General features: G+C 41.3%; 1 protein-coding gene across 8 annotated transcripts in view; it reads left to right on the plus strand.

Annotated features, from left to right (window-relative positions):
- The window catches only part of NDST2 (N-deacetylase and N-sulfotransferase 2), a 122,761-nt gene that overhangs the window by 74,063 nt on the left and 27,475 nt on the right, over positions 1 to 21,223 (plus strand). For 2 of the 8 annotated variants that reach the window (XM_015866635.2, XM_015866636.2), the window contains exon 3: positions 17,053 to 17,166. The exons of 4 other annotated variants lie outside the window; for them this stretch is intronic. The gene's annotated coding sequence lies outside the window, so the exon portion shown is untranslated. Of the gene's footprint in view, positions 1 to 1,758; positions 1,820 to 17,052; positions 17,167 to 21,223 lie in introns of those variants that run through there. 2 more of the 8 variants (XM_015866637.1, XM_015866639.1) reach the window with 2 other exon arrangements.

Below are 21,223 nucleotides of genomic sequence, written 5' to 3' on the forward strand. Positions count from 1 at the left end.
TCTGGAAATTAAAGCAGTGTCATCGATTAGCGTTGCTTTAAACCTGCCCTCAAGTTTAAAGGTCTTCAAAATAAATCTTGCCATGCAATCAGATTTGGCCAATCCCTGTCATATTATACTGATGGAAAAATCTCTCCTTGATAACATCAGTCTGTGTTTTTTCACTGGCTACTTTTCAGTAATTACATTTAGTTTGAATTCCTTGGTACCTAACTCAACTGGTGTTAAATTCTGCCCTCCGGTCTTACATGGTTCTATTGAGTTTCTACTTATATTTTTTATTTTTCAAGTCTGCTCTCATCTGGTAAATAAAGACATGTAGACCGTGGGGGGTGGGGGTTAGGGAATGGTTCTGCACCAGAGAGCAGTAGACATGGGACAGGCTGCCCAGGACAGCGGGCACAACCCTGAGTGCTGGAGTTCAAGCAGCATTTTGACATTGCTCTCAGACATAGGGTTTGGAATTTAAGTGGTACTGTGTAGAGCCAGGGGTTGGACTCAGTGATCCTTCTGGGCCTTCCAATTCTGGATATTCTGTAATTCTATGGATCGCATGAAAAGTGAAAGGTTTTGCACTGTGGATGGATAGGAAGAAAATAAATGCTCCTCTAAAATAATCTTTATCTAAGCTACAAAAAGGAAAAAAGATTTTGCTGTTCTTTTAAATTTGCAGTTTAAATACAGGGAAAGCAGGGAACTGGGAGCACTTGGTTATATTCACAGGCAGTGTGAGTGTGATTCTTATTTGTTTACTAATTGGCTGTAGAGTATTAAAGGTAATTGGAAACTCAAAGGTCAGCATGTCTGTTGAATCCAGGTCTATGTGAGCTGGAAGTCTGCAATAGAGTGCTTTTGTATCTGATACCCTGCTGCTGCAGAAGATCTGCCTTTAGAGACTATCCAGTGGGCACAATAAAAGCAACCTCCTAAGCCCAGCTGTGTTCTAATCTAAGCTCTCTTCATGGGTCTTGTCAACTCCACTGAGGGGCTCCCTGCCAGCAAGCTGGTGCATTTTTCATGTCTGTGTGCTGGCACAGAAGTTGCCTGAGCTGCAGTTGGTTTCACAAAGTAACTTTCATCTGTGTGATCACTAGCCAGGTAGAGGGGTGGGGAAAGGGTGTAACTCAGTCCTTTGGAGGTTTGTTTTTGTTTCACTATATACCTAATGGTCCTGACTCTTTTAAAGGCTTTAGCAGTAAACTACTCAAACCTTGTCACACCGCTGAAGTTTTACTGAACTGATTGAGCTGTGGCTAAGACTAAAGAAGTAATGCCCTGCATTATGCTTTGTTGTTGGTTTCAAAGGCAGCAGCAGTAATGAACAAATGTGAGAAATCCCATTAGAACTACACTGGCTTGTCTGCTTCTCTCAACTTAGCCACAGTTGTTTGTTCTGTGAACTTGGCTTGTTCTTTGTGGTTTACCTCTAAATCCAGGTCTTTTGTTGTTTGGTTGTTTTTTGTTTTTCTTTTCCCATGCTTGTCATTTCTCACCCCACGCATTCTCACTACTGTGCAAGTGAGCCTGCTGAAATGAGACCTGATGTCATTGCCTGGTTGGTGCCAGCAGTGCTGTTGTAATGGCCTTGTTCTGTCCTTATGCCGTGGTTAGTGTAATGTAATCATTACCTTGGTTCTGGAGAGCGAAGGTACTCCTGCTAAGTAAATATTTACAAACACTAATGGAGGCTAACTTTGGGGAAGAGAGACCAAAGCACTGTTTAAGGTCTTGTTTCTTTTTAAATTTATTTTAAAACAGAACATCATTGCTGGGAGAGGCAGCTGATGTGCATGTTTTCTTCCTAAGACTGTAATCAGAGGTAGGTACAGAATCATTTGCGTTTCTGTGGGCTGTTGTCTCTTGAGATTTGACAAGAGGAAGAGCTTGTTTATGGCCTTTTGAGTGGTCTCATATCAAAATAGAAGGCAAGGAATTGGGTAGAAGGAAGAGGCTGGACTTAAGCGCTGCAGTGTGATTATACGCTTTGCAAGCTTAGAATGATTTGTAGAGGAAACAATTCTGTGCTTCTTGTCTTTAGTCGTGCAGTTGTCAGCATGAAGTGACAGTGGAGTTGGTTTGAATTAGAAGAGAATTTCTGTGCAGTTCCTGGGTGAGATAGAAATGGGTGTTTGCTTATTGCTAAAGACTTTTCTTATTTGAATGGAGTGAATATTTGTATACCTTGTGGGCAAATTTTGGGGCAGTGTTATTCAGTGTCCATTAATTCTAACTTTGAAAAGGAGTGGGAAGGATGTGGGCTAGAAAGCTTTTAAAATTTCACGTTCTGCATTTCACTGAATCTCTGACCCATGTATAACAGCTGTAAGATCCCTTTGGGAATGATTATATTTATGTTGCTCCCAGCACACTGGAACTGCATTTATGACTTATGCCCACAGGAAATACCGTAAATGTAATTAGTAATATTGGTTTGGTCTAAATGTTGTGCTAGAGGAAAGGAGCCCCACTTTCTTTTCCTCAGTACTGTCTGTGTGAATGGTGAGGGAAGATAATTCTCGTGCAGTATATGTAGCATATATGCTTGAATATTATGCACTTGCAAGAAAGTGCTGTTCTTATCCCCGTGCCTGATGCTGAACTTGTGTCAGGATCCTGGGGTATTTATGGCTTCCAGGTGTTGCAGTACATTGAAAATGCCAATCGTATCTTGAAGTTCGTATAATCAGTGGTGCAGAACAGAGATGACGTGGTCATGATTGCAGGGTTCCTTGACTCTTTGCCTTAAACAACAAAGAAGGTTTGGGTTTTTATGTGTGCCAGAAGTCTGGTTTGAAATACTTTTCCCTCAGAACGTCTGAAGAGTAATCTTAGTTGTTACAAGAGTATCTCAGATTGCTGAGTACAAGTACATTGTTACAGCTTTAGCTAGGCAGAGAATTGGAGGGCGGAAAAAGGGAGGATGGAACAGTGCCTTCATTATGCACATAGACCCGATTTTTAAAAATGAAATCACGGGAGCTGCTGTGTAATGCTGAGTTCCTCTGTATAGAAACTCTAGTGGTGAGAAAGCGTACTAAAAAGAGGACTTCAGACTCTGGACCCTTCTCACACCACATTTCTAAGCTATATCTGTCAAGCAGAAACTGAACTCTAACCCTAATTATCCTGGGGAGCCATAGATGAGTCTGATACAGTTGTTGTAATGAAACATTTCTTCTGAGACAGGTTTCTATGTAGGTCTTGCTTTGCTTAAGGAACTTCTTTCCATTCCTCCACAATGAGGAATTAATGGAATTTCATTCTTTATACGTGAGTTGCTCTGGAAGTAATGCTTCCTGTTTATTCCCATGGAAAGTGCACTAGATACAAAAAGCACAATAACACTACCTGGTAGAGAGAATTCTCAGCAAAAACACTGTTTTTCAACATAGTCACTACCATTAGCTATGCATTTTCACCAGCAGTGGACAAGTGCTGCATGCCGTGCACCATCTGCACCAGCAGAGGTGGACCAGTGTCACTGTTGCTGCTGCTGAAACTCGCCACTTATCACCTCACTGTGCCCGCATCCACTGTTTAGTCTCTGTAAATGTTCAGTAAGTGTCAATGAATGACAGTGGGTGCCATTTTTTCTGCACAGAGGAATTCAGTTACACACTTTTGCTTCTTAGACACATCCATGTCAGATAGCATTTTTGCCAGACAGCTGCCACAGCAACAGAATGTAGCACAGTATTGGCAGGAACCTCTACTGCCATACCACCAGCATCTGCCTCTGTTGTTGTGGGCCAACGTAATAAACAAGGAGGCATTACTTTCAGAGCAGCCCTCATACATGCTATGAATGTCAGTTTATATGCAACACAATTAGAAGAGGAAAGGGAGAAAAATGTTTGATTTGAGAGATGACCACAATAAATTGCCACCGTGACTATATTTTCTTTGACCCAAAGTGCAGGGAATGGAGGCAGAGATCAGAGATGTAGAAATGTTAGCAGGTGGAGAGGGGACCAGTAGAATATATAGCCAGACTGTACTAGAAAGCAGAAGCACTGGAAACTGTACATTATTATTTTAGAATGGACTTTGGGCTTTATGTTAACTTATGATTGGTTTTATGATTAGTTCAGTCCTTGTTTTAGCAGGATTTTCTTATTGAATGTTTCCTATGGTGAGGGGATTGTGCCAGTGATATTACACACTCAAATGGCAGAAAGAGTATCACAAAAGCCAGAAGCTTACTTTCTTACTTAGAAATAAACTAACAAAAAATAAAAAAATAAAAATTGAAGCCTGTAAGTTCCTAAAAACTTTTCTTTTGTGCATGATCTCTCTTTATTGTCATAGGTGAAGCAGATGGACATATTCCTTCTTTCCCTTCCATTACTCTTCATCTTGTTACCTTTCTTAACTAAGTCTGTTTTGTCCTATCAGTTGGATCTGTTAAGGACTTGTTTGCTCGGCTCTTTACAGCCACCAATTCTTCATCTCCTTGTTTGGAGCAGGTAACCAGTTCCTCTGAAACCTGTACAATTGATCTAATCTCATCAATTACATTCTGTCATTGAAATATCTCCAGAAATAGGCTGATATACTTAGTGTAAGATGATGTGTCATCATGACATCATGCCACACTAATGCAAGAGATGAGTTCTAGTGCTTGGACAGAATCTGATCTTAAATATTTTAATTGGTTTATTGGACCGAAGTTTAAGAGACCTGGCAGCTTCGAGTGATGGATTTTTGCCAGTTACTATCTATATAATTTTTAAAGATGAGCCTGCTGAGTATTAAGGATGAATAAAAAGAGGAAAAAATAGAACTGTCTCAAACTGTAGGAACTTCTAAGTGCCTACTTAAAGAATATATAAGGCTAGCAACCTGCATAGCAACTACTACTAACCTCGTTATTTTTTCCTCCATATTAATATCCCTTACCTGCAAGTGGTCTTTGGAGATCTTTTGGGAGATGAAAAAATGTGAATACAGCTGAATAAAGACAAAAAATTAATTACGAAGCAGAAGGACATGATGTAGGGTGCTCTGGTGGGTTCACTTACTGTCTTCTAAATGTGCCATCTATTTGTCAGTCTAATGGCTTAACTCCAGCCATTTTCACCATGTATTTTGAATGAATATGATGTTATGGCTAGGGATTGCTGTGTTCAATACATCAGGAGCTTTTGTTCTACTTCAACATGGGGAGGAAAAGTAACACATTACCTTTAAGTTCTTTCCTGTAAATGGATGATCTTCTGTTCTTTGACTTTCTTACATTAAATCAAACCGAAGTCATTGTTCATGTCCTTTTATAATACAAAACTGTATTTGTTTCTCAGATTATATTTTCTGGTTCTGGCATTAAAACCGTTGATCCATTACTGAGCTAAGGCATTGACCAGACTGCCAAGATCTGTCCTAAGGCCATGCTTAAAGGCTTGGAAATCAACTTAGGTTGTGATTATGGACAACTTGGAGGGCTTCCCAGAAAAGACCTGTCCAGTTACTTGTCAGAAGAGATAAATATTGTTTCCATTGATTTTTTTAAAATCTATTCATGGAACCACTGTTGTACCAGCCGCTTGTCAGGGCATAGCAAGAGTCAGGAAGCAAAGGTGACTCCACTGCTCTCAGTGCCTTGACACCTCCAACTTCTTAGTGCAACAGATTAGACAAGGGAAGATTCTTGCTCTAAGTGCCATCATCTCCCATTGTTACCAGAAGCACAAGCCCTTGGTTAAATTTATCCAGGAGCTGAAAGAGGGGCAAACTTGTAACAGACTTTCACTTTTGAACCTCAGGGAGAATCTGGGAGGAAGTAAACTCCTTCAGTCTTCTATACCAGTTTTCAAATCAAATTGATTTATCACATAGGCACTGACACAGGTATTAAACTGGCCTTCAGCTTTACCTGTGACCAGAAGGGTAGTGAAGAAGGGATTTTGCCTGTGTCAGTATTTTTCCAGAGAAATTTACACACAAACATCCTTGATCTTGATTTGTGGGGCTGGTTACTGCATGTTCAGTGTGTTGTCTATACCTATAGTGAAACAAGATGAATCAGTACAACAGTGAGCAAGGATTGGGGGGCCAGGATCTGTGCGCAGAAGAGACTGATGTGTGTTTAAAACTGGGGAACTGGGTGAGAAATTCTTGTTTGGTGCATACTATAAACTGCTCGATTTGTTGTGTGTTTGTGTCTGGAGGCCGAGACTTGCCCAGTGTTATCATTCTGTTGTAGCTTACAGATAAAAATATGGGATTGTTCAACATAACTTTACAAAGATTGTAAAATAATTTGACAGATCTTGTTCACTGTCTGAAGTAAAAATGTCTGCACTTCTCTCAAGGGCTGGCTCTCCTGTCCTCCATCCTCTCCCTCTTCATCCTTGATACCATACAGCCTTTTAAGGTACAGATAGCAAACACAGTATGAGGGCTGGATGTACCCAGCATTCTGGAAATTATGCCATTATTACACAGTATGATCTTTATCAGGAGAAACAATGTAAATGCTGTTAGTTCTGTAACTACCATTATTCTTAGTTTAGGTATAGAGACTCTAACAGACTCCCCCCTTCTCCTAGCAATTTCTTCTGGTTTTAAGCTGAGTTTTGCAGATTATGAATACTAGAAATAAAGGAAATAAATGGGCTGTTTCAGAAATGCTGCAGTGGGCACATGATTTCAGCTAGCTTTTATCTGAGTCATGACTAGACATTTTGAATTTACTTTCATTTTCCAGTGCATTGCCCTAATAAAATCTACTCTTAAAATCTGTTTTAATTCACAGATCTTAAAACAAAAACAAAACAAAGAAAAGAAAAGGGAAGTTGAATAAAGATAAGGACACCTCTGCAGTGAATTAAAGCTACTGATGATTGGCTTCATTTTTGGTAACCTTCCCTCAGTGGAAAACCACTGCTCTGATGTTATATATTCTGTTATATAATTCTGCAGCTGTGCCTCGGTTCTCACTGCAATTATTAAAATGCATTGATTAGTGAAGGCAAAGATCACATAATGGTGTCAGAGAGGCCTTGATGTGTATCACAGCCTGCTCAGGGAAGGTTACAGAGAGACCTACATGGTTACTTTGTGACAGTGGAAGTTGTCTGGGAAGGAGGGGGGTGCTTACAACATGCAGGAGCATGAGCTGTCTTTTTAAACAGCTGGCAACATAGAGTGTTTTCAGCTGTATTTCCGTGGTTCTTTGGAGAGAGCCGCCATGAAGCAATGCTGAGCTTGCTTCTGGCCTGCGTTGTTAGGGCCAGCTGTTTGGGAAAATACCACTGAAGTATTAGTGCTGCCTTCTAGTATGAGGATACCATTGATGTGCTTGCCTGCAAGTGATGCTCGGCAGTAAGGAAGCCACTGAATGTATTTTTTTCTTGGCTGTTGATCTGTAGGGCAGTATGGAATGGGCCTGTAAGTTGGGGGAGAGTGGGAACCTGAGGGAGGTTTGAGGAGGATGAGTGGAGGAGAGCTCACCTTAGGGAAAAGTGCAGAAGTTTTTACTTTAGGCAGTAAAGACTGTCTTCATGTACATGCAACAGCAGTAATTCTTCTCCCAAATATTTTCCAAGTGAATAGATGTGAGAGGACTACCTGCAAGTGTCAAAAAAACCTGGAAAATACCAGAGAATGGAAGAATATTTGTTAAATGTTTGGTGCAAACTGTTCATGAAAGTCTTAGTTGCTTTAAAAACTAGTCCTGTGTTGTGTGGAGTCAGTATTTTCTGCCATCTTTGTGATTGGTGGCACACTGAAAGGTGTCCAACATTTGCTTTTTGCGTACTGCAGAGTGAATGAAAACAATATGCTTACTGGCATAGTTGGCAGTATTAAATGGTTTTAGGTGATGTATAATTTAAAGTATTTGTCAACATCGTGCATCTGCAGTTCACAGAATAAGGAGACTTGCAGTGCTGCATTTTGTCCTGATGTGTCTGTGAGAAGTTTTTCTAAAATGAGGCAGAATAGAGGGTTGGGTCCCCTGTTACTTGTGGAACCCACATCTTTAAATGGTTCTCAGCATCCAATTAGCTTTTGCTGATTAATTAGGACAGCGGCACTACTTTATTGTGTGTAATCAGTGTTTCTCAGCACCTTGGCATTTATTCACCATTTAGCAATAAATAGCCTAATATCCGTGTGCTTTTACTTCTGAAAGAGTTTAATATTTTTTTCTAGTTTCCATATTAAATGAATTAATAATTTGCTGTGTTTTTGTAATGTAACTTCTAGGATGAAAAAACATTGAGCAGGTCATTGTGCCATTACAGAACAGAAGTAATGCATAATAGCATGCCCATTCTGAGTTAAATTTATTGTTAATTCAAAAGGAAAATCGCCTAATTTATAATAAACAATTTAAACCATGTTAACTCTTAGGCTGAGGGTTAAGGCTTGTTCTTGTTCTGCTAGAGAAAATAATTGTAGAAAATAAATATCTTTGAGACAGCGTATGCTGTGGCTACCTGGTCATTTTAACTGGGAGAAGGTAGACATCTTGCACAATCAGGTGAAGGCATAGGAGGTAAAATGTGAGAGCTCAATAACTCACCCTTGTTTCTGATTGTTCTTTTTATCTTGGTAACGTCAGGAGAAAATTTTAAGGAGGTGCTTTGTTTGCTTTATAATAAAAGTAGCAACCGAATCGATCAGATTCAAGCCTCTTCCAGCACTGCCTAATACCCTGTAACACTCCATTGCACTAAGTTTGCAGTGCCTTATTACAGGAGCGTTCACTGTGTGCTGTCAGCTCCTGTTAAAATAACTCCTCTAGAGATGTGTGCTAGTATGTCATCCTGGCTGAAAACCCTCTTCTCCCAAACCCTGTCTGGGGGAAGATACAGCTTTGAGCCTCCCTCTGGCTTTGTGTCTTCAGAGAGCAGAGCACAGTGGTGTGGCCAGAAGTGATGTGCTTCCTCCAATGGACCCCGCATGCATCCCCGCTCCACCAAGCACCATTGCCTGCTATGTTTTAAAATACAGAACCCTTCTTGCGGCATCCTTCTAGGGGTTTAAAGAGAGTTCATCTCCACCACCACATGGACAGAGCATGCCCTCAGATTTATGTATTTGTTCTTTGAATGTGTTAATTTTTTATTAGTGGTGCTGGAGCAGGTGATTTTTCTATGTCCATCCACAGATTTATTCCCATCTCAAATTCCAATAATAGTGTCTGGGCACATTTAGCTTCTGTGCATTTGGTTTGGTTTCTATTTTTTTTTTTTTTTTCTGATAATGAGATCAGTTCCCCAAGTGAAACTGTGAGCCACATTAGGGCAAGAGAAGCAATTTACTACTGCTGAATGCATTTGCAGAGTGCATTTGGTTTGGTTTCTATTTTTTTTTTTTTTTTTTCTGATAATGAGATCAGTTCCCCAAGTGAAACTGTGAGCCACATTAGGGCAAGAGAAGCAATTTACTACTGCTGAATGCATTTGCAGAGTGTAGTTTCCCTCGTCAGCTTGTCAATCTGAAGGCATCCATAAAGCTATGACAGCTTCAGAAGACAAACTCCGGCAGCATGCTGTCAGGGTGCCAGGCACTGCTGGCTGTGTGGGCTGCCTTCCTCCCCTCTCCCCTGCTCACCCTCCCTCTCCCACCCGCTTCTCTCCCCCTCTCCCTTCTCTTCCCCCCGCCCTGCATCTCTCTACCTTATTGGTGTGGGTCTCAGTGCTGCCATGCTCTGTAGCAGCACCTTCTTGTTTTCCCCCTTGATCCTCTTGCCGCTGGAACAAAAGGAGAGCTGGCTGCCAACGGTGCAGCACCTGCCTGTGCAGTCTGGTGGAGGGGAAGAAAGTGGGCACCCTGCATCCCGCTCTGCCCCAGCGGCAGTGAGCGTGTTCAGTCACTTTGCTTGAGATGCCTTTGAACTGCTGCCAGATCCCATTGTCTGCTGTGCAAATGGAGTTCAACACCCCACTGCGATGAGATGCACAGCGTGTTAAGTGGAAGGAACGGAGCTGTATCCCCACCCTGAAGGAGCATCTTGAATCTGCCGTGTGCCATGATAATCTGAATCCAGGACCGTGCTTCTCTTACTTTCCCTTCATTGTTCCTGGGATTTCAGGGAGTGCTGTGGAAGCTTTCCAGAGAGGAGCTGCTAGGCAAGATAGTTTATGGGGATAAAGCAGCTGTTCATTTGAGCTGTTTATGTGAGACTATGCTTTGCCCATTGCCCACCTGTAGCTGCAGTATGAAATACCAGCTAGGGCTTAACGTTCTGGGTTAAGCTCAGCATGGATCTGCTCTTTTGAAACGTGAATTTATTTGCATTTTTCCATTTGTGTGTACTTAAAATTCAGCATCCTTAGGTTCACAGAATGATCTGGCAGCATTGAGCGAAGGGAATGCAGTCACTGCTACTGATTATAGTTCAGGCATCCACCAGCTGTGCAGCCCGGCTGCCCTTCTCAGGAAAGGCCAGCTTAGTTCATTTATGGTTTTTGTGGAGAGCAGCTCTCAGGCTTTCCACTCTCCTTTATTTCTCTTTGGCATCGTGTCTTTTCTTGCTGACTGCTAGACCCCTTCCAAGTGAGAACTTCACTTGTGGGCATCGCCTTTAAAGGTAGGAATTTCAATATTTGTGTTGTTCCTTATTTAATTATTACCTAGTCTGTAAGCATTGTTTGCATTCATGCTTTGCTATTTGACTGTGTGTTTAACTAGTTGACATCTGCAAGGAACATGCTTTGAGAGGAGGATGGGGGAGCTGTTCTGTTCTTCAGTGATTGTGTTAGGCAGTGCACTAAGTGGAGTTGGCAGGGCTTGTATCTTGCACTGCTATGCTTGTTACAATCCTTTATCATTAAACTCCACGTTAGTCCCTTGCTCTCCTCTTCCTTCTGTTCTCTCTTTCCTTCCCCTGATGGGTATTTAATCCTTCCTAATGGGTTAAATTCAGATACTAAAATGTGGCCTGTAAGAAGTTAATGGCTCAAATGTGTGGGAATAGTATAAGGAATCTGGGTATAACTGCATTTCTTCGCCTAAGCTACTGCTTACCCTCCATTAAAGGTAGATACTCTGACCTTTCTAAGTCAGTCTTGGATACCTGACTAGAAGGTGAAAGATATCAGCAATATTGGTAACTGATGAAATCTTTGTGAAGATTGGAGCCATTACAGACAGAATATTTTAAAAATCAGGTGATGTTTCATATGCTCCTTGAGGACTAATGCAGCCACATTTCCTAGTGGTTTGTCATGCAGCAATCTAGATTCTCATTTGCATATCAAGAGCAAAGCTGGTTTTGCTAAGCTAATGTTTAGCAACCTGAAAGATTAGAAGTAGAAAATTTTGTAAACATTCTTTTTTCTTTCACCAAAAACTAGTAAAAGAAAATCATTTTGTTACAGTGTGTTTGATTTTCAGTTTTGAATTCCCTGGGAAGTGATTCACTTGGAACACTGAAGATGTTCTGGTCATTAAGAAATTTCTTGATCTTCAAGCTTAAGGATGGAGGCCTCCTGATCTTCTCATGGTCAGGGCACTCTAAACAGAATTTGAGCGTTAAAGTGATGTTCTTCAGTTAACCAGTCAAGTTTGCTCTGATTATATTGGTTGTCCTGCAGTATGGCCAAAGGCTGCAGATAAAGAGCATAAGAGCATGGCCTGGAGCACAGACCAGAAACTTCTCACAGAAACTCTTTTCAAAGTCTTAGTGGTTTTTTTTTTCCCCTCTTATTGTAGTGAATGTAGTCAGATGATTAAGCTGCTTTATAAGTAACTATCTAAATGCAGCGCCTGCAGTCTACAACCTTGTCTCTATGATGCAACTATGTGGTGAGGAGACGTAATTTCTAATTCCCTTCTCAGCCCTCCATCTTCACTTCCCAGCTTCAACTTGTAAAAGATAAGGAAGGCTGGTGTTCACTGCTTCTTTGGGTTTGCAATGGAATTTTTTCCCTGTTGTTGTATTTATTGTAAGACTTTGTCCTTTCTCTATACTATTAAATTCAAGAATCTCAAAAAGATAATTAAACGGTGGAAGTTAACGTGTTCAACTAATGAAGAACTGAAGTAACGTCTCACAGGTCACATGCTGATGGGTCTTACTTCACTGCTGGAATTGACGGGCAACCTCCTATATGGCTTTTCTGCATTGATGGTTTGAAAGAAATGGCTATAAAAATATAAATGATCTTTTAATAAAAATGTTCTCTGTTGCTTTAAACCATCCAGAAGTTATGTATCAAGTCTTTTCATCTTAGATGAAGTATAATGAAAAGTTATTAAGCCCGCTGTTGTCTTCCATCCTAAAACAGCCATTTTATATGCTTAGTAAAACGTTATGGCATTTCATGAGTGGATACAACCATTTTCCTGAAACCACAGTTAAGGTCTGATTGCACAAGCACTGTTCTGCCTAGTATTAGCACTTCAGTGTGTAGCTGTGTCTCTGTTGACACACATAATTCCATGCACCAGTTCCAGAGTTTCCATTCTAGCAGGGTGGTGTGCCACCTGTAGCTTCGTGCTGCTGGACCGGAGCAGGTACTTGAGCAGTTACTGCTATGTGGGATGCCAGTTTTGTGCTGCTTCATGATGGGGTCACTCAGTGCAGCAAAAGCACTTTGGTGTGTTTAGAAGCTAGGAACCTCATTTTAGTCTTCTGGATTGCTCTAAATAAGGTGATGGATTCAATAAGTATGTTTTAAAAGAGGCAATTGGTAGTGCTCATTTATAAAACAATGTTGCTGGGTTGCTGAAAAACAGGAGAGGGAAGAGGTTGAGAAAGACAGTCTGCAAACTAAGCCTACTTATACACATTAGGATGAGCCCGGGCATGAAGCGAAAGACAAACTCTGAGCTCTTTATTATCTAATACTCCCTTAGGGCAATAACCAACTCCCTTATAGATCCAGCAAGCCAGGCACGAGGGCTGGTAGAGAGCAAGCACACATTGTTCTCAGAATGTGGCTGGTACCGGAGTTTTTCACTATGAATTTGAAGCCATCTTTAATGCAAAATATTCCTTGAAGGGCTTTTTGTTGCTTAACATTTCAAAAGCATCTTTTAATCCAGTGTGATGCATTCTTCCAAACAAAAGGTTGTAAAGTTAGGTATTGTACAACAAAGGATGCATAATGTTGCTTGTTCATAGCCTCATGTATGAGCTGAGGTTATAAAGGCGCCCTCCTTTTTAGAACCAAAACAGAGAATGGAGAAGTTTACCTTTCTGCAATACTTAATGGCCACTCCATATTGCGTGCTTCATTTCAAAGCAAGCACTTGTATGCTGAAAATTCAAGTGTGGAATGTATTTATGTTATGTGGAAATGTTTCCTAGGGAGACGGTGTGTGGGGTGTGTGGGAGAGCACATAACACCACTGGTGCATCCCACTGATGTATATACAGCTACTGGTTTGGATTTATGTAAGCAGTGGGAGAGACAATTGGAGGAGTCTCTTCTGAAATGATAGGGCACTTGGGGTAGCGTTCATGGCATTGGTTTTGCCTGTGTGAAGTTGGTTGATTGGCATTGATCTATTTAGAATCACAAAGGAAAGCAAAACTCTCTCTAAAAAGGTAGAGGACTCAAATATCTCCTCTTGTTTGTATTCTCAGCACTTGCAAAGTCCAAGGTGATTCTTCATATAAGCAATTTGACCTAAAGTAAATTCACTGTCATCCTCCTTCCCAATAAATTAAATGCCACTGCCAGTAGTTTAACCTCTGAGGTGGCCCTTGTTGAATGAGTACCGTTCCTCTGTTTGACACAAACAGAAGCAATAAAAAAAAAGAAATGTATGAGTTTGGCAAATACAGTGGAGGGGAAAATGATTTTTACCCCTTTCGCGGGCCACTTTCTGTGCTGTAAGCAAGCAAAGCAAAGTTGAAATCATTCTTCTAATTGAGAACTGCAAGAGGATTTTTCACGTCCTTTCTGCCTCAGATCTCATTATCTGGTGTGTTTACAGTAGAGCAGGTGGCAATCCCACCTTTATCACTTTTTTTTTTTACATTTATTTTGCAGGGTAGCATCAAGATAAGAATTCATTCTGGTCTGTTCACATAGTGCTGTTGAGGCACCACTGCTCGCAGTCTTTGTTTAACATGGTTCTCATTTTACAGATGCAGTTTGGGCAGTGTGTAACCACAAGTTAGACGTGAAATAGTGAACTGAACTCAGTCCTGCTCTCAAATTCCTTGCTTTAAAAATGATATTTACTTGTCTCCCAGAAGGTACATAAAATGTACTTACTGTTTCTCAAATGATCTCAGAAAGCAATTTTTATGCTTGTGGACCAGTGTGTATAGAGGAAGTTGAAGATTTCAATATCCTACCCTGTCTTGTCTCTTGTGATAATGCTCCTCTTCCTTCTGCCCATTCTTTAGCTGTCTTAGGAGAGAGAGAAGCCAGAAATGATGCTGCCATTTACGTGGCAGCAGTTTGTGGTGTTGGTCTCTTGAACATGGAGCTCCCAGTTCTGGCTCAGCAGTGGAATGTTCCTCTTCAAGTGTGGAGAGTCCATGTCTGGATGAGGGGACACAATTGGCTCCTCAGTGTTTGTGTGCAGGAATGAGTTAGAAAATAGTTGTCCTTTCTTAATTCTGAGAGGAGCTGAATGGGAGTAGGCTACAGTAGTCCTATGCACACCTGGGTACTGCTTGGATGGAGTTTGCTGCTGCTGCCGAAGGGCCACTCAGCTGAGTTGGGGGGGAAATGAGAAGCTGAAAACGAGCTCTGGATTTCTAGGAGCTGGAATGGCCAATGCGTTTGTCAGTCTGGCAGCCTCGTGTGGCCAGAGAGAAGGGGGACATGTGCATGTGCTCTCCTGACTAGAAAGGATACGGGTGAGTTTGCACATTTGCCTGTGCAGCAACTCCAAGGCCAGCAGGAGCACAGCGAGGCTGGGTTGCCTCCAGCAGTAGGCTGCTGCCTCGTGCTGCTGCTTGGTCGTGTCAGATAAATAGGTTGGTACAGCACAGGCAGGCCAAGAGGTCTGAGTGCAGAAAACCGCATAAAAACACCATAGCAAGATTCTTGCTACAAGTATCAAGGTGTCAGCAGGTCCTTTGAATGAGCTTTCCATTAGGCTTCCAGTCACAGAAGTTCAGAAAGCCATGTAGTGCTTTGTGGGAGAATGAGGATGAAGTGAAAGTTTTCCATATTGCAGAAACACTAACACAGATCCTTAATGCAGACTCAATTTTGCAGTTCATGTGGAGGCTTCATTTCTTTGTTGTGTACCAAAACAGAGCGTGTCTTCCAAAAAGCTGTAATTCTTACATTCCAACTACCAAATTAATTATGTCAGATTTAAGTAGACCAAATAATTAGAACTAAAATTAATCTGTGTATTTAACTTTAACATTAATGTCTAAAATTCCAAAAGATGCTTATCGTGGTTTAATTTTTTAGTAGGACAATTACAGCTCTTCAAAGTTGCTGTAGCTAAAAATTACTTAATACTTGTGTTTTGGCTACAAAAGAGGAGATAAGAAAATGCAGTTTGGATATCTCAGGCTGCTTTTATTCTCCCTTTTCATGGCATAGTAGAAAAAGAAGAAACAATTTTTTATGTGTGTACAGTGTTAATCTAATTCAGGGCTCCTAAAAAGCGTGAATTATTTAGCTGTAGTGTTGCTGCAAAGTCAAGTTTGAATTGAATGTGATTGTTTCTCTCCCATCACAACTGTGCATAAGATTTTACTGTTAAGTGATCTGAAAACTACAAAGTGTTTGCTACCTCTCTGAGCTTAGCTAGCACCTCTCTACTTTAGATTTCAATATAAATGAGGAATTTCAGCATTCATCATGTTTTAGCATGCGTGTTCTTTAATTCAGGTGCCAGGTAGTGCACCTTGCTCATACAGCTTTTGTGTCACTATGGGGAATGATCTCAGCTGATAAGACAGAAAGTACTGTAAGAACAGCGGGAGCAACTTTCCTACTTGGTGCAGTCTTCTGACTTCTGTTCTTCCCCAGCACTTCTCTCTGAACAGAAGAAACAGGTGAATGTAGTCAGTACTGCAAGCATAATACAGTTTCACAGCCAAACCAGCAGTGGCTGTAGTCAGGATATGGATGAAATGCTCTGGTGTGCCTGGATGTTGCAAGACACAGGGAACTTTACATTTGCAGACATTATAAGCTCTCCTCCATGAGCATCAGATACATGAGTTGTACGCTTGCAAGTGTATTCCTGCCGGAAACTCGTCCATGTAGATGTTCAGTCTTTCAGCCCCTGCTTCTTTTGATTATTAAAGAACCCATGTTTTCTAAAAGTAGGCAAACTAGACCTAATGTTTGAGGCAAAATTTGTCTTTAGCTGCTGTGTTTCTGCCCCCTTAAGCAATGTGAGCTGTCATTTTCTCCTATTCCCCTCTGACTCTCTGTACACTCCTCCCTTTATCTCTTCCTCCTACTCTCAGCTTTGCATTTTGTTGTGTGCTGCCTCCTATTCCTGGAACAGTCTCCCAGCTCTGCTGCCAAATCCTCCCTCTCTCTCTCTGCTCTCGCAAGCCTAATTTTTCCAGCAATAATTTCTAAGCTCTTTACCTGACTAATTGTGTCTCTGTGCTTTCTTTCCTGTATTTGTTGTTCTGGATCATGTTTCTTATTGTGAGATAAGACCTATACTGCAGGATAAGGAGTATATTTGCCACTATTGTTGTGCATTGTTTACATTAAGTCGTTATACAATAATTACTAATAAATTCTCCTTACTGTTTTGAGTGCAGAATCTTTCACTAATTTATAGTTCAGTTTTCCATATGCTCTTAAAGAGCAGCCATGCTTTATCTTAAGGTAATTGCTAGACTGTGAAAATTAGTGTCTGTATTACAGCATGTGGCATCAGCTAGCCTCTTTGTAAAGGCAAAGTTTAGCTGTGTTTGCCAACTTGCCTGAAATGGTGGTAGAAAACACAGGGCTACCAGCAAATCTGGTATTCAGTAATAGGATGGTCACAGCGCAGCTTCACTGCTGGTGGCCACTTTGGAGCAATGGATGTTTCTTTCCCAGCATGGACAAGCTCTTGTAGGCATGCAAGGAGATGTGTCTTCTAACTGTTTACAAAGCACTTACAAGTCGTTGTTTGTATGTAACAAATTTTACTGTTTTTTTTCAGTGCATTTTCTGAACTGAATGCCTTCTCTCAGGCTAGAGTAAGAGAATTGGGTTCCCTCTGCTACTGAGCACCTCAATATACAGCCTGCAGAGAATTCTCATCTTTCTGCTGCAGGTAATTTCATTTTTCTGGCAATTCTGTTCCTTCCAGTCCAACTGAGTGCTGGGCAATCTGATCAATTACAACAAAAAGTTGTTGGAATTTCATGTTTTCAGTTCACTTTTTTGAACCAAGATTTATTAAAGGGAAAACTAAAAAAGCACAACACCAGAAAATATTAGTGTTACTTTAAAGTAAACTTCATACTAAAAGGTGTTAAGTCCCATTTCTGTTAATATCTGACCTTGTGACTTATTGTTAAGTGTGAAATGCTTGTATTTCCATATCTAAGTTTATCCTATAGGCACTTACACAAGCTTGCAAAGTGACATACAAGACTGACTCAATTAGGTTAGTTATTAAGTTATTTAGGCTGACCCAAAAGGTTAAGCATAAGCTTTTATATAATCCAAATAAAAAATTGGACTTGGAATCTAAATTTCTTAATGGAAAAAATAAGTTATTTGAAACAAAAATAGACTCCTTTTTAACAATGAAAAATCAATCGGATTTTTAGTAGCTTAGTGAATTTTTTGGAAATTTTATTATCGATACATTTTGGGGAAAAGGCTTCAATGCAGCTGATTAAGTCTCCAAAACCTGTATTTGGGCATTTAATGGTTTTCTGTACCCAGATTCTTCTGCCTTCAGCAGCACTTGCTAACAGAGATGTACATCTTGCTGAAATTTCTTGAGCTTTCTTGACAAAACTTCTGCTTTATCAAAGGGTTCATTTGATTGCAAATATGGCAGCTTTTGTTCCTGAATTTGTCAGTACGGTTAATTAGGATGTTAATGAGGCCCCAGACTTATTCTGCATGAAAGAATATTCTAAAGATGCAGCTTCAAAGCAGAAAGAAATTCTACTTGTAATCAGTTGACTAATTAAGAATGCATCACTCTCTTTAGCAATTAAGTCTATAAAATGGGAGGAAGGTAAAGAACTGGTGACATGTAATTACAGTAACAGTTTTAAATGAATTAATACATTTGAGGCATATGTATTTTGAAATCATGAGTTTTATTTGTCCATAGTGATAGTCTATAAAGCAAGGCTTCTGCAAGGGGGAACTGAAAGTGGGGTATTTAAAATCTTGTATAAAAGTGATAGTGAGTGTGGAGATAAGTGTGCGTAGCCTGTGTTTCTGTGACTGTGTAACAATTACACACATGGTTTGAGAGAGAATTAAATAATTCCACCCACATTAAAACAGGGAAGTCTAACAATAGTCACAACTCCTTGTTACCCTGTTTCTCTAGCAAAACTGTCTCCTGCTGTCACTTGCAGACTAAGTATATGAAGCTCCTGCAGAGTCTTAAGGTCATAAGGACTCCAGTAGGCTATAGTTGCACTGACCCACCTTATCTGGGGTCTCCATCTGTCTTCCTCCTCCTGCTTTTGGGTGAGGACAGGCAGATCCCACCCCCTCAGCCCTTGCAATGGGATGGCTGTGGGAAGGTGGAGAACATGGAGGACTCCTTAGAGGTTCAGGCCCCTCTCCCAGCCTGTCATCAGGCTCTTCTCTAGGGTGTCATCTGCCTCAGCGCCTAGGATAGATCAACTCATTTTTGCGGGCATCTGTTAGCCGTGACTGATGATGGGTCACATATCTCCTCCCTCCACCTCAAGATCCATGACTGGATTTATGAGTTAGAGGATGTATTTAATGACTGCCTGGCCTCCGCTAAAGCTCCAGCAAAGCTGTCTCAGCAACACTCTTGCCAGCTGCCAAAGAGTTGCTTCAGAGCAGTGACATACATATTGGCATTCTTAAGCATGGTACTGTGGTGCTCTGTGTAAGAGTCACCTAAAGCCATCCCTGAGAGCCAGGAGACTGGTATTGCTGAGCAACTAATGTGTGTCAAGTAGTCCCACAGGCAGACAGCAAAGCTTAGCTACATCTAACAGGGTATTTATGCCCTGTGCAGTCACAAATTTCCACTGAAAGGTTTGGGAATCAGGGCTGTGACCTGACTTGTAAACTGGCTGCATTCTTCAACAGAATTTGGAGTTTGACCTGAGGCCATGTGTGACTGAGGGAAAGCTCATGCACAGCCAAATGGCCAGGCCATGTGATGCTGGTGCAAGGCTGGAAGTGACCTGAGCTGACTGCTGGGGAGCAGCAAGCACTGGCTGCTACGCCAGCAAATAGGAGATGGGAGCCAAGTAGGATAAGAAGCTGATATGGGCAGCATCCTCAGCAACAAGGATGCAGTCCTGCAGTATGCACACAAGACAACTGGAGGTGGTTAGTGACACCAGTCTGGTGATCACTAGTTGAGTTCATAAGGTACCAGGTACACCCAAACCCAGGTCAGTCAGGCAGAGCATACATGTAACGTAGTTCAGGTCAGGACCTGAATTCACGTACTGCTCAGAGACAGGCAGGGAGGGGGCTGCTGTACAGTCAGGGAACATGCCCTTCCTTATAAACCCAGCAAATTCTGTCCATGTGAATCTTGGTGCAAACATACAAAAACAGGTAAGTACAAGAGCCTTTCCTAATGCTTTATGCTTTGGTAGAGCTTAGTTACAACATTCTGGTGTTAATTTGGACAAGCTTTCAGCATAAAGGTATTAAAACGGTTGTAGTTGTTCCCTACTGTCATACTTTAGTAGATAAAACAGGCTGGAAAGGATTAGCTCCTATGTGTTAACTGACAGGAGGAAGCAATTGAATGTAGATCAGCGTCTTGCTAATTGAGGTGAATTTTTTCAAGTATTAGGAAGTTGAAAGGAAGAATGGCTAGGCTACTTTCATATTGCAAATGAACCTTCATAATATACATTTCTATATTAAGACATTTCAAATTGGAATGGTCATGTTTTAGCTGCACTTTGACTATATTTCCTCGCTGGATTAAGTTGCTGATGAGAAGACAGCAGGGAGGACATTTTGCTTTCAGTATCAGGGTCATGTATCTGAATTGTGATAAGCAGGGCACATGAGGGAGTGGAAATTAGATCCATATCCATATCTAATGCAGAAAGAGCTGCATTTGTTTCCTGTTCTCACAGTTGCATTGAAAACATTCTGCCATTATAGAGTGAAGTTGTTAATCACGGAGGTGAGAGAAGACTGAAGATAGTGTGTTCCCACCATTTGGAGTGACTGGGATATTAATGTCTCTCCCAGGTGGGATTGGAGCGCTCCTTGTGTGGCAGGCTCTGAACCTGCACTAACTGTAGCTCTCCATCCCCCAGCGGCCAAGTGGCTGCAATCTTGTAACATTGCCTGTTTTGGGAAAAGGGTTAAGGGCACAGGGTGTATAGATGCAGATTGTCAGAAGAGGCACAAAACAGGCAGAAATCTAAGTCCCCATTTAAATGGTGACATTTTTGTGGTAGGCAGATAGCTGGGTCTTAGAACTTCAGTGGAGTATGAAATGAAGAATTAGAGTTGCCCCTTTGGTTATCTCTGAGGAAAGTGCCTCCTTTCTCCTCTGTGAGCAGGTGCATTGCAGGAGCAGAGCAGTTACATCCCCTCAGCTGGTGGAAAGCACAACCTTCCGTGAGCTCTTGCAATGCCAGTCTTTCCTTTCAGTTCCAGCTAATGTGTGCAGCTGGCAAGCTGAGTACTGTTTGTGTTAAGTAGGCAACAACTGTTGAAGGTTAAAGTATTTTGTGGGTTTGGGTTGTTTTTTTTTTGGTTTGTTTATTTTTTAATTTATTCAGATCTGCATTTTGTTGCTCTTGCAGGAGGTGTGAAGTTGCACACCTGTCTGGGGATAATTAAAAGAAAAAAGTAATTACTGCTTCATTGCACAAGTCTTCTGTCAGTCTGACAGCTGGCCAGCTGGCAGCTTTCCTCCTTACCACAGGTCTGTACCAGAAGAGGCCTGTCCCTGCATGGGGACTCACCTAAGCAAAGCACGGCATTGCCTGGAGGCTCTGAGCGTGTCTGTAGGAGCAGAGTAAGCACTATTGGTGTTTCTTGCCTCTTTGATCTGAGTTTGGAATTCTTTGGGCAGTGTCTCACTTCAGGATTTGACTGGCAGTGGGTGCTCGCTGAAACACATGTCCAGAGCCCAGACATGAGCTTCATTGGCAGTTACATTACAATGTGACTGT

This window comes from Coturnix japonica, chromosome 6 (genome assembly GCF_001577835.2).
Source record: "Coturnix japonica isolate 7356 chromosome 6, Coturnix japonica 2.1, whole genome shotgun sequence".
In the NCBI taxonomy this organism is placed as follows: Eukaryota; Metazoa; Chordata; class Aves; order Galliformes; family Phasianidae; genus Coturnix; species Coturnix japonica.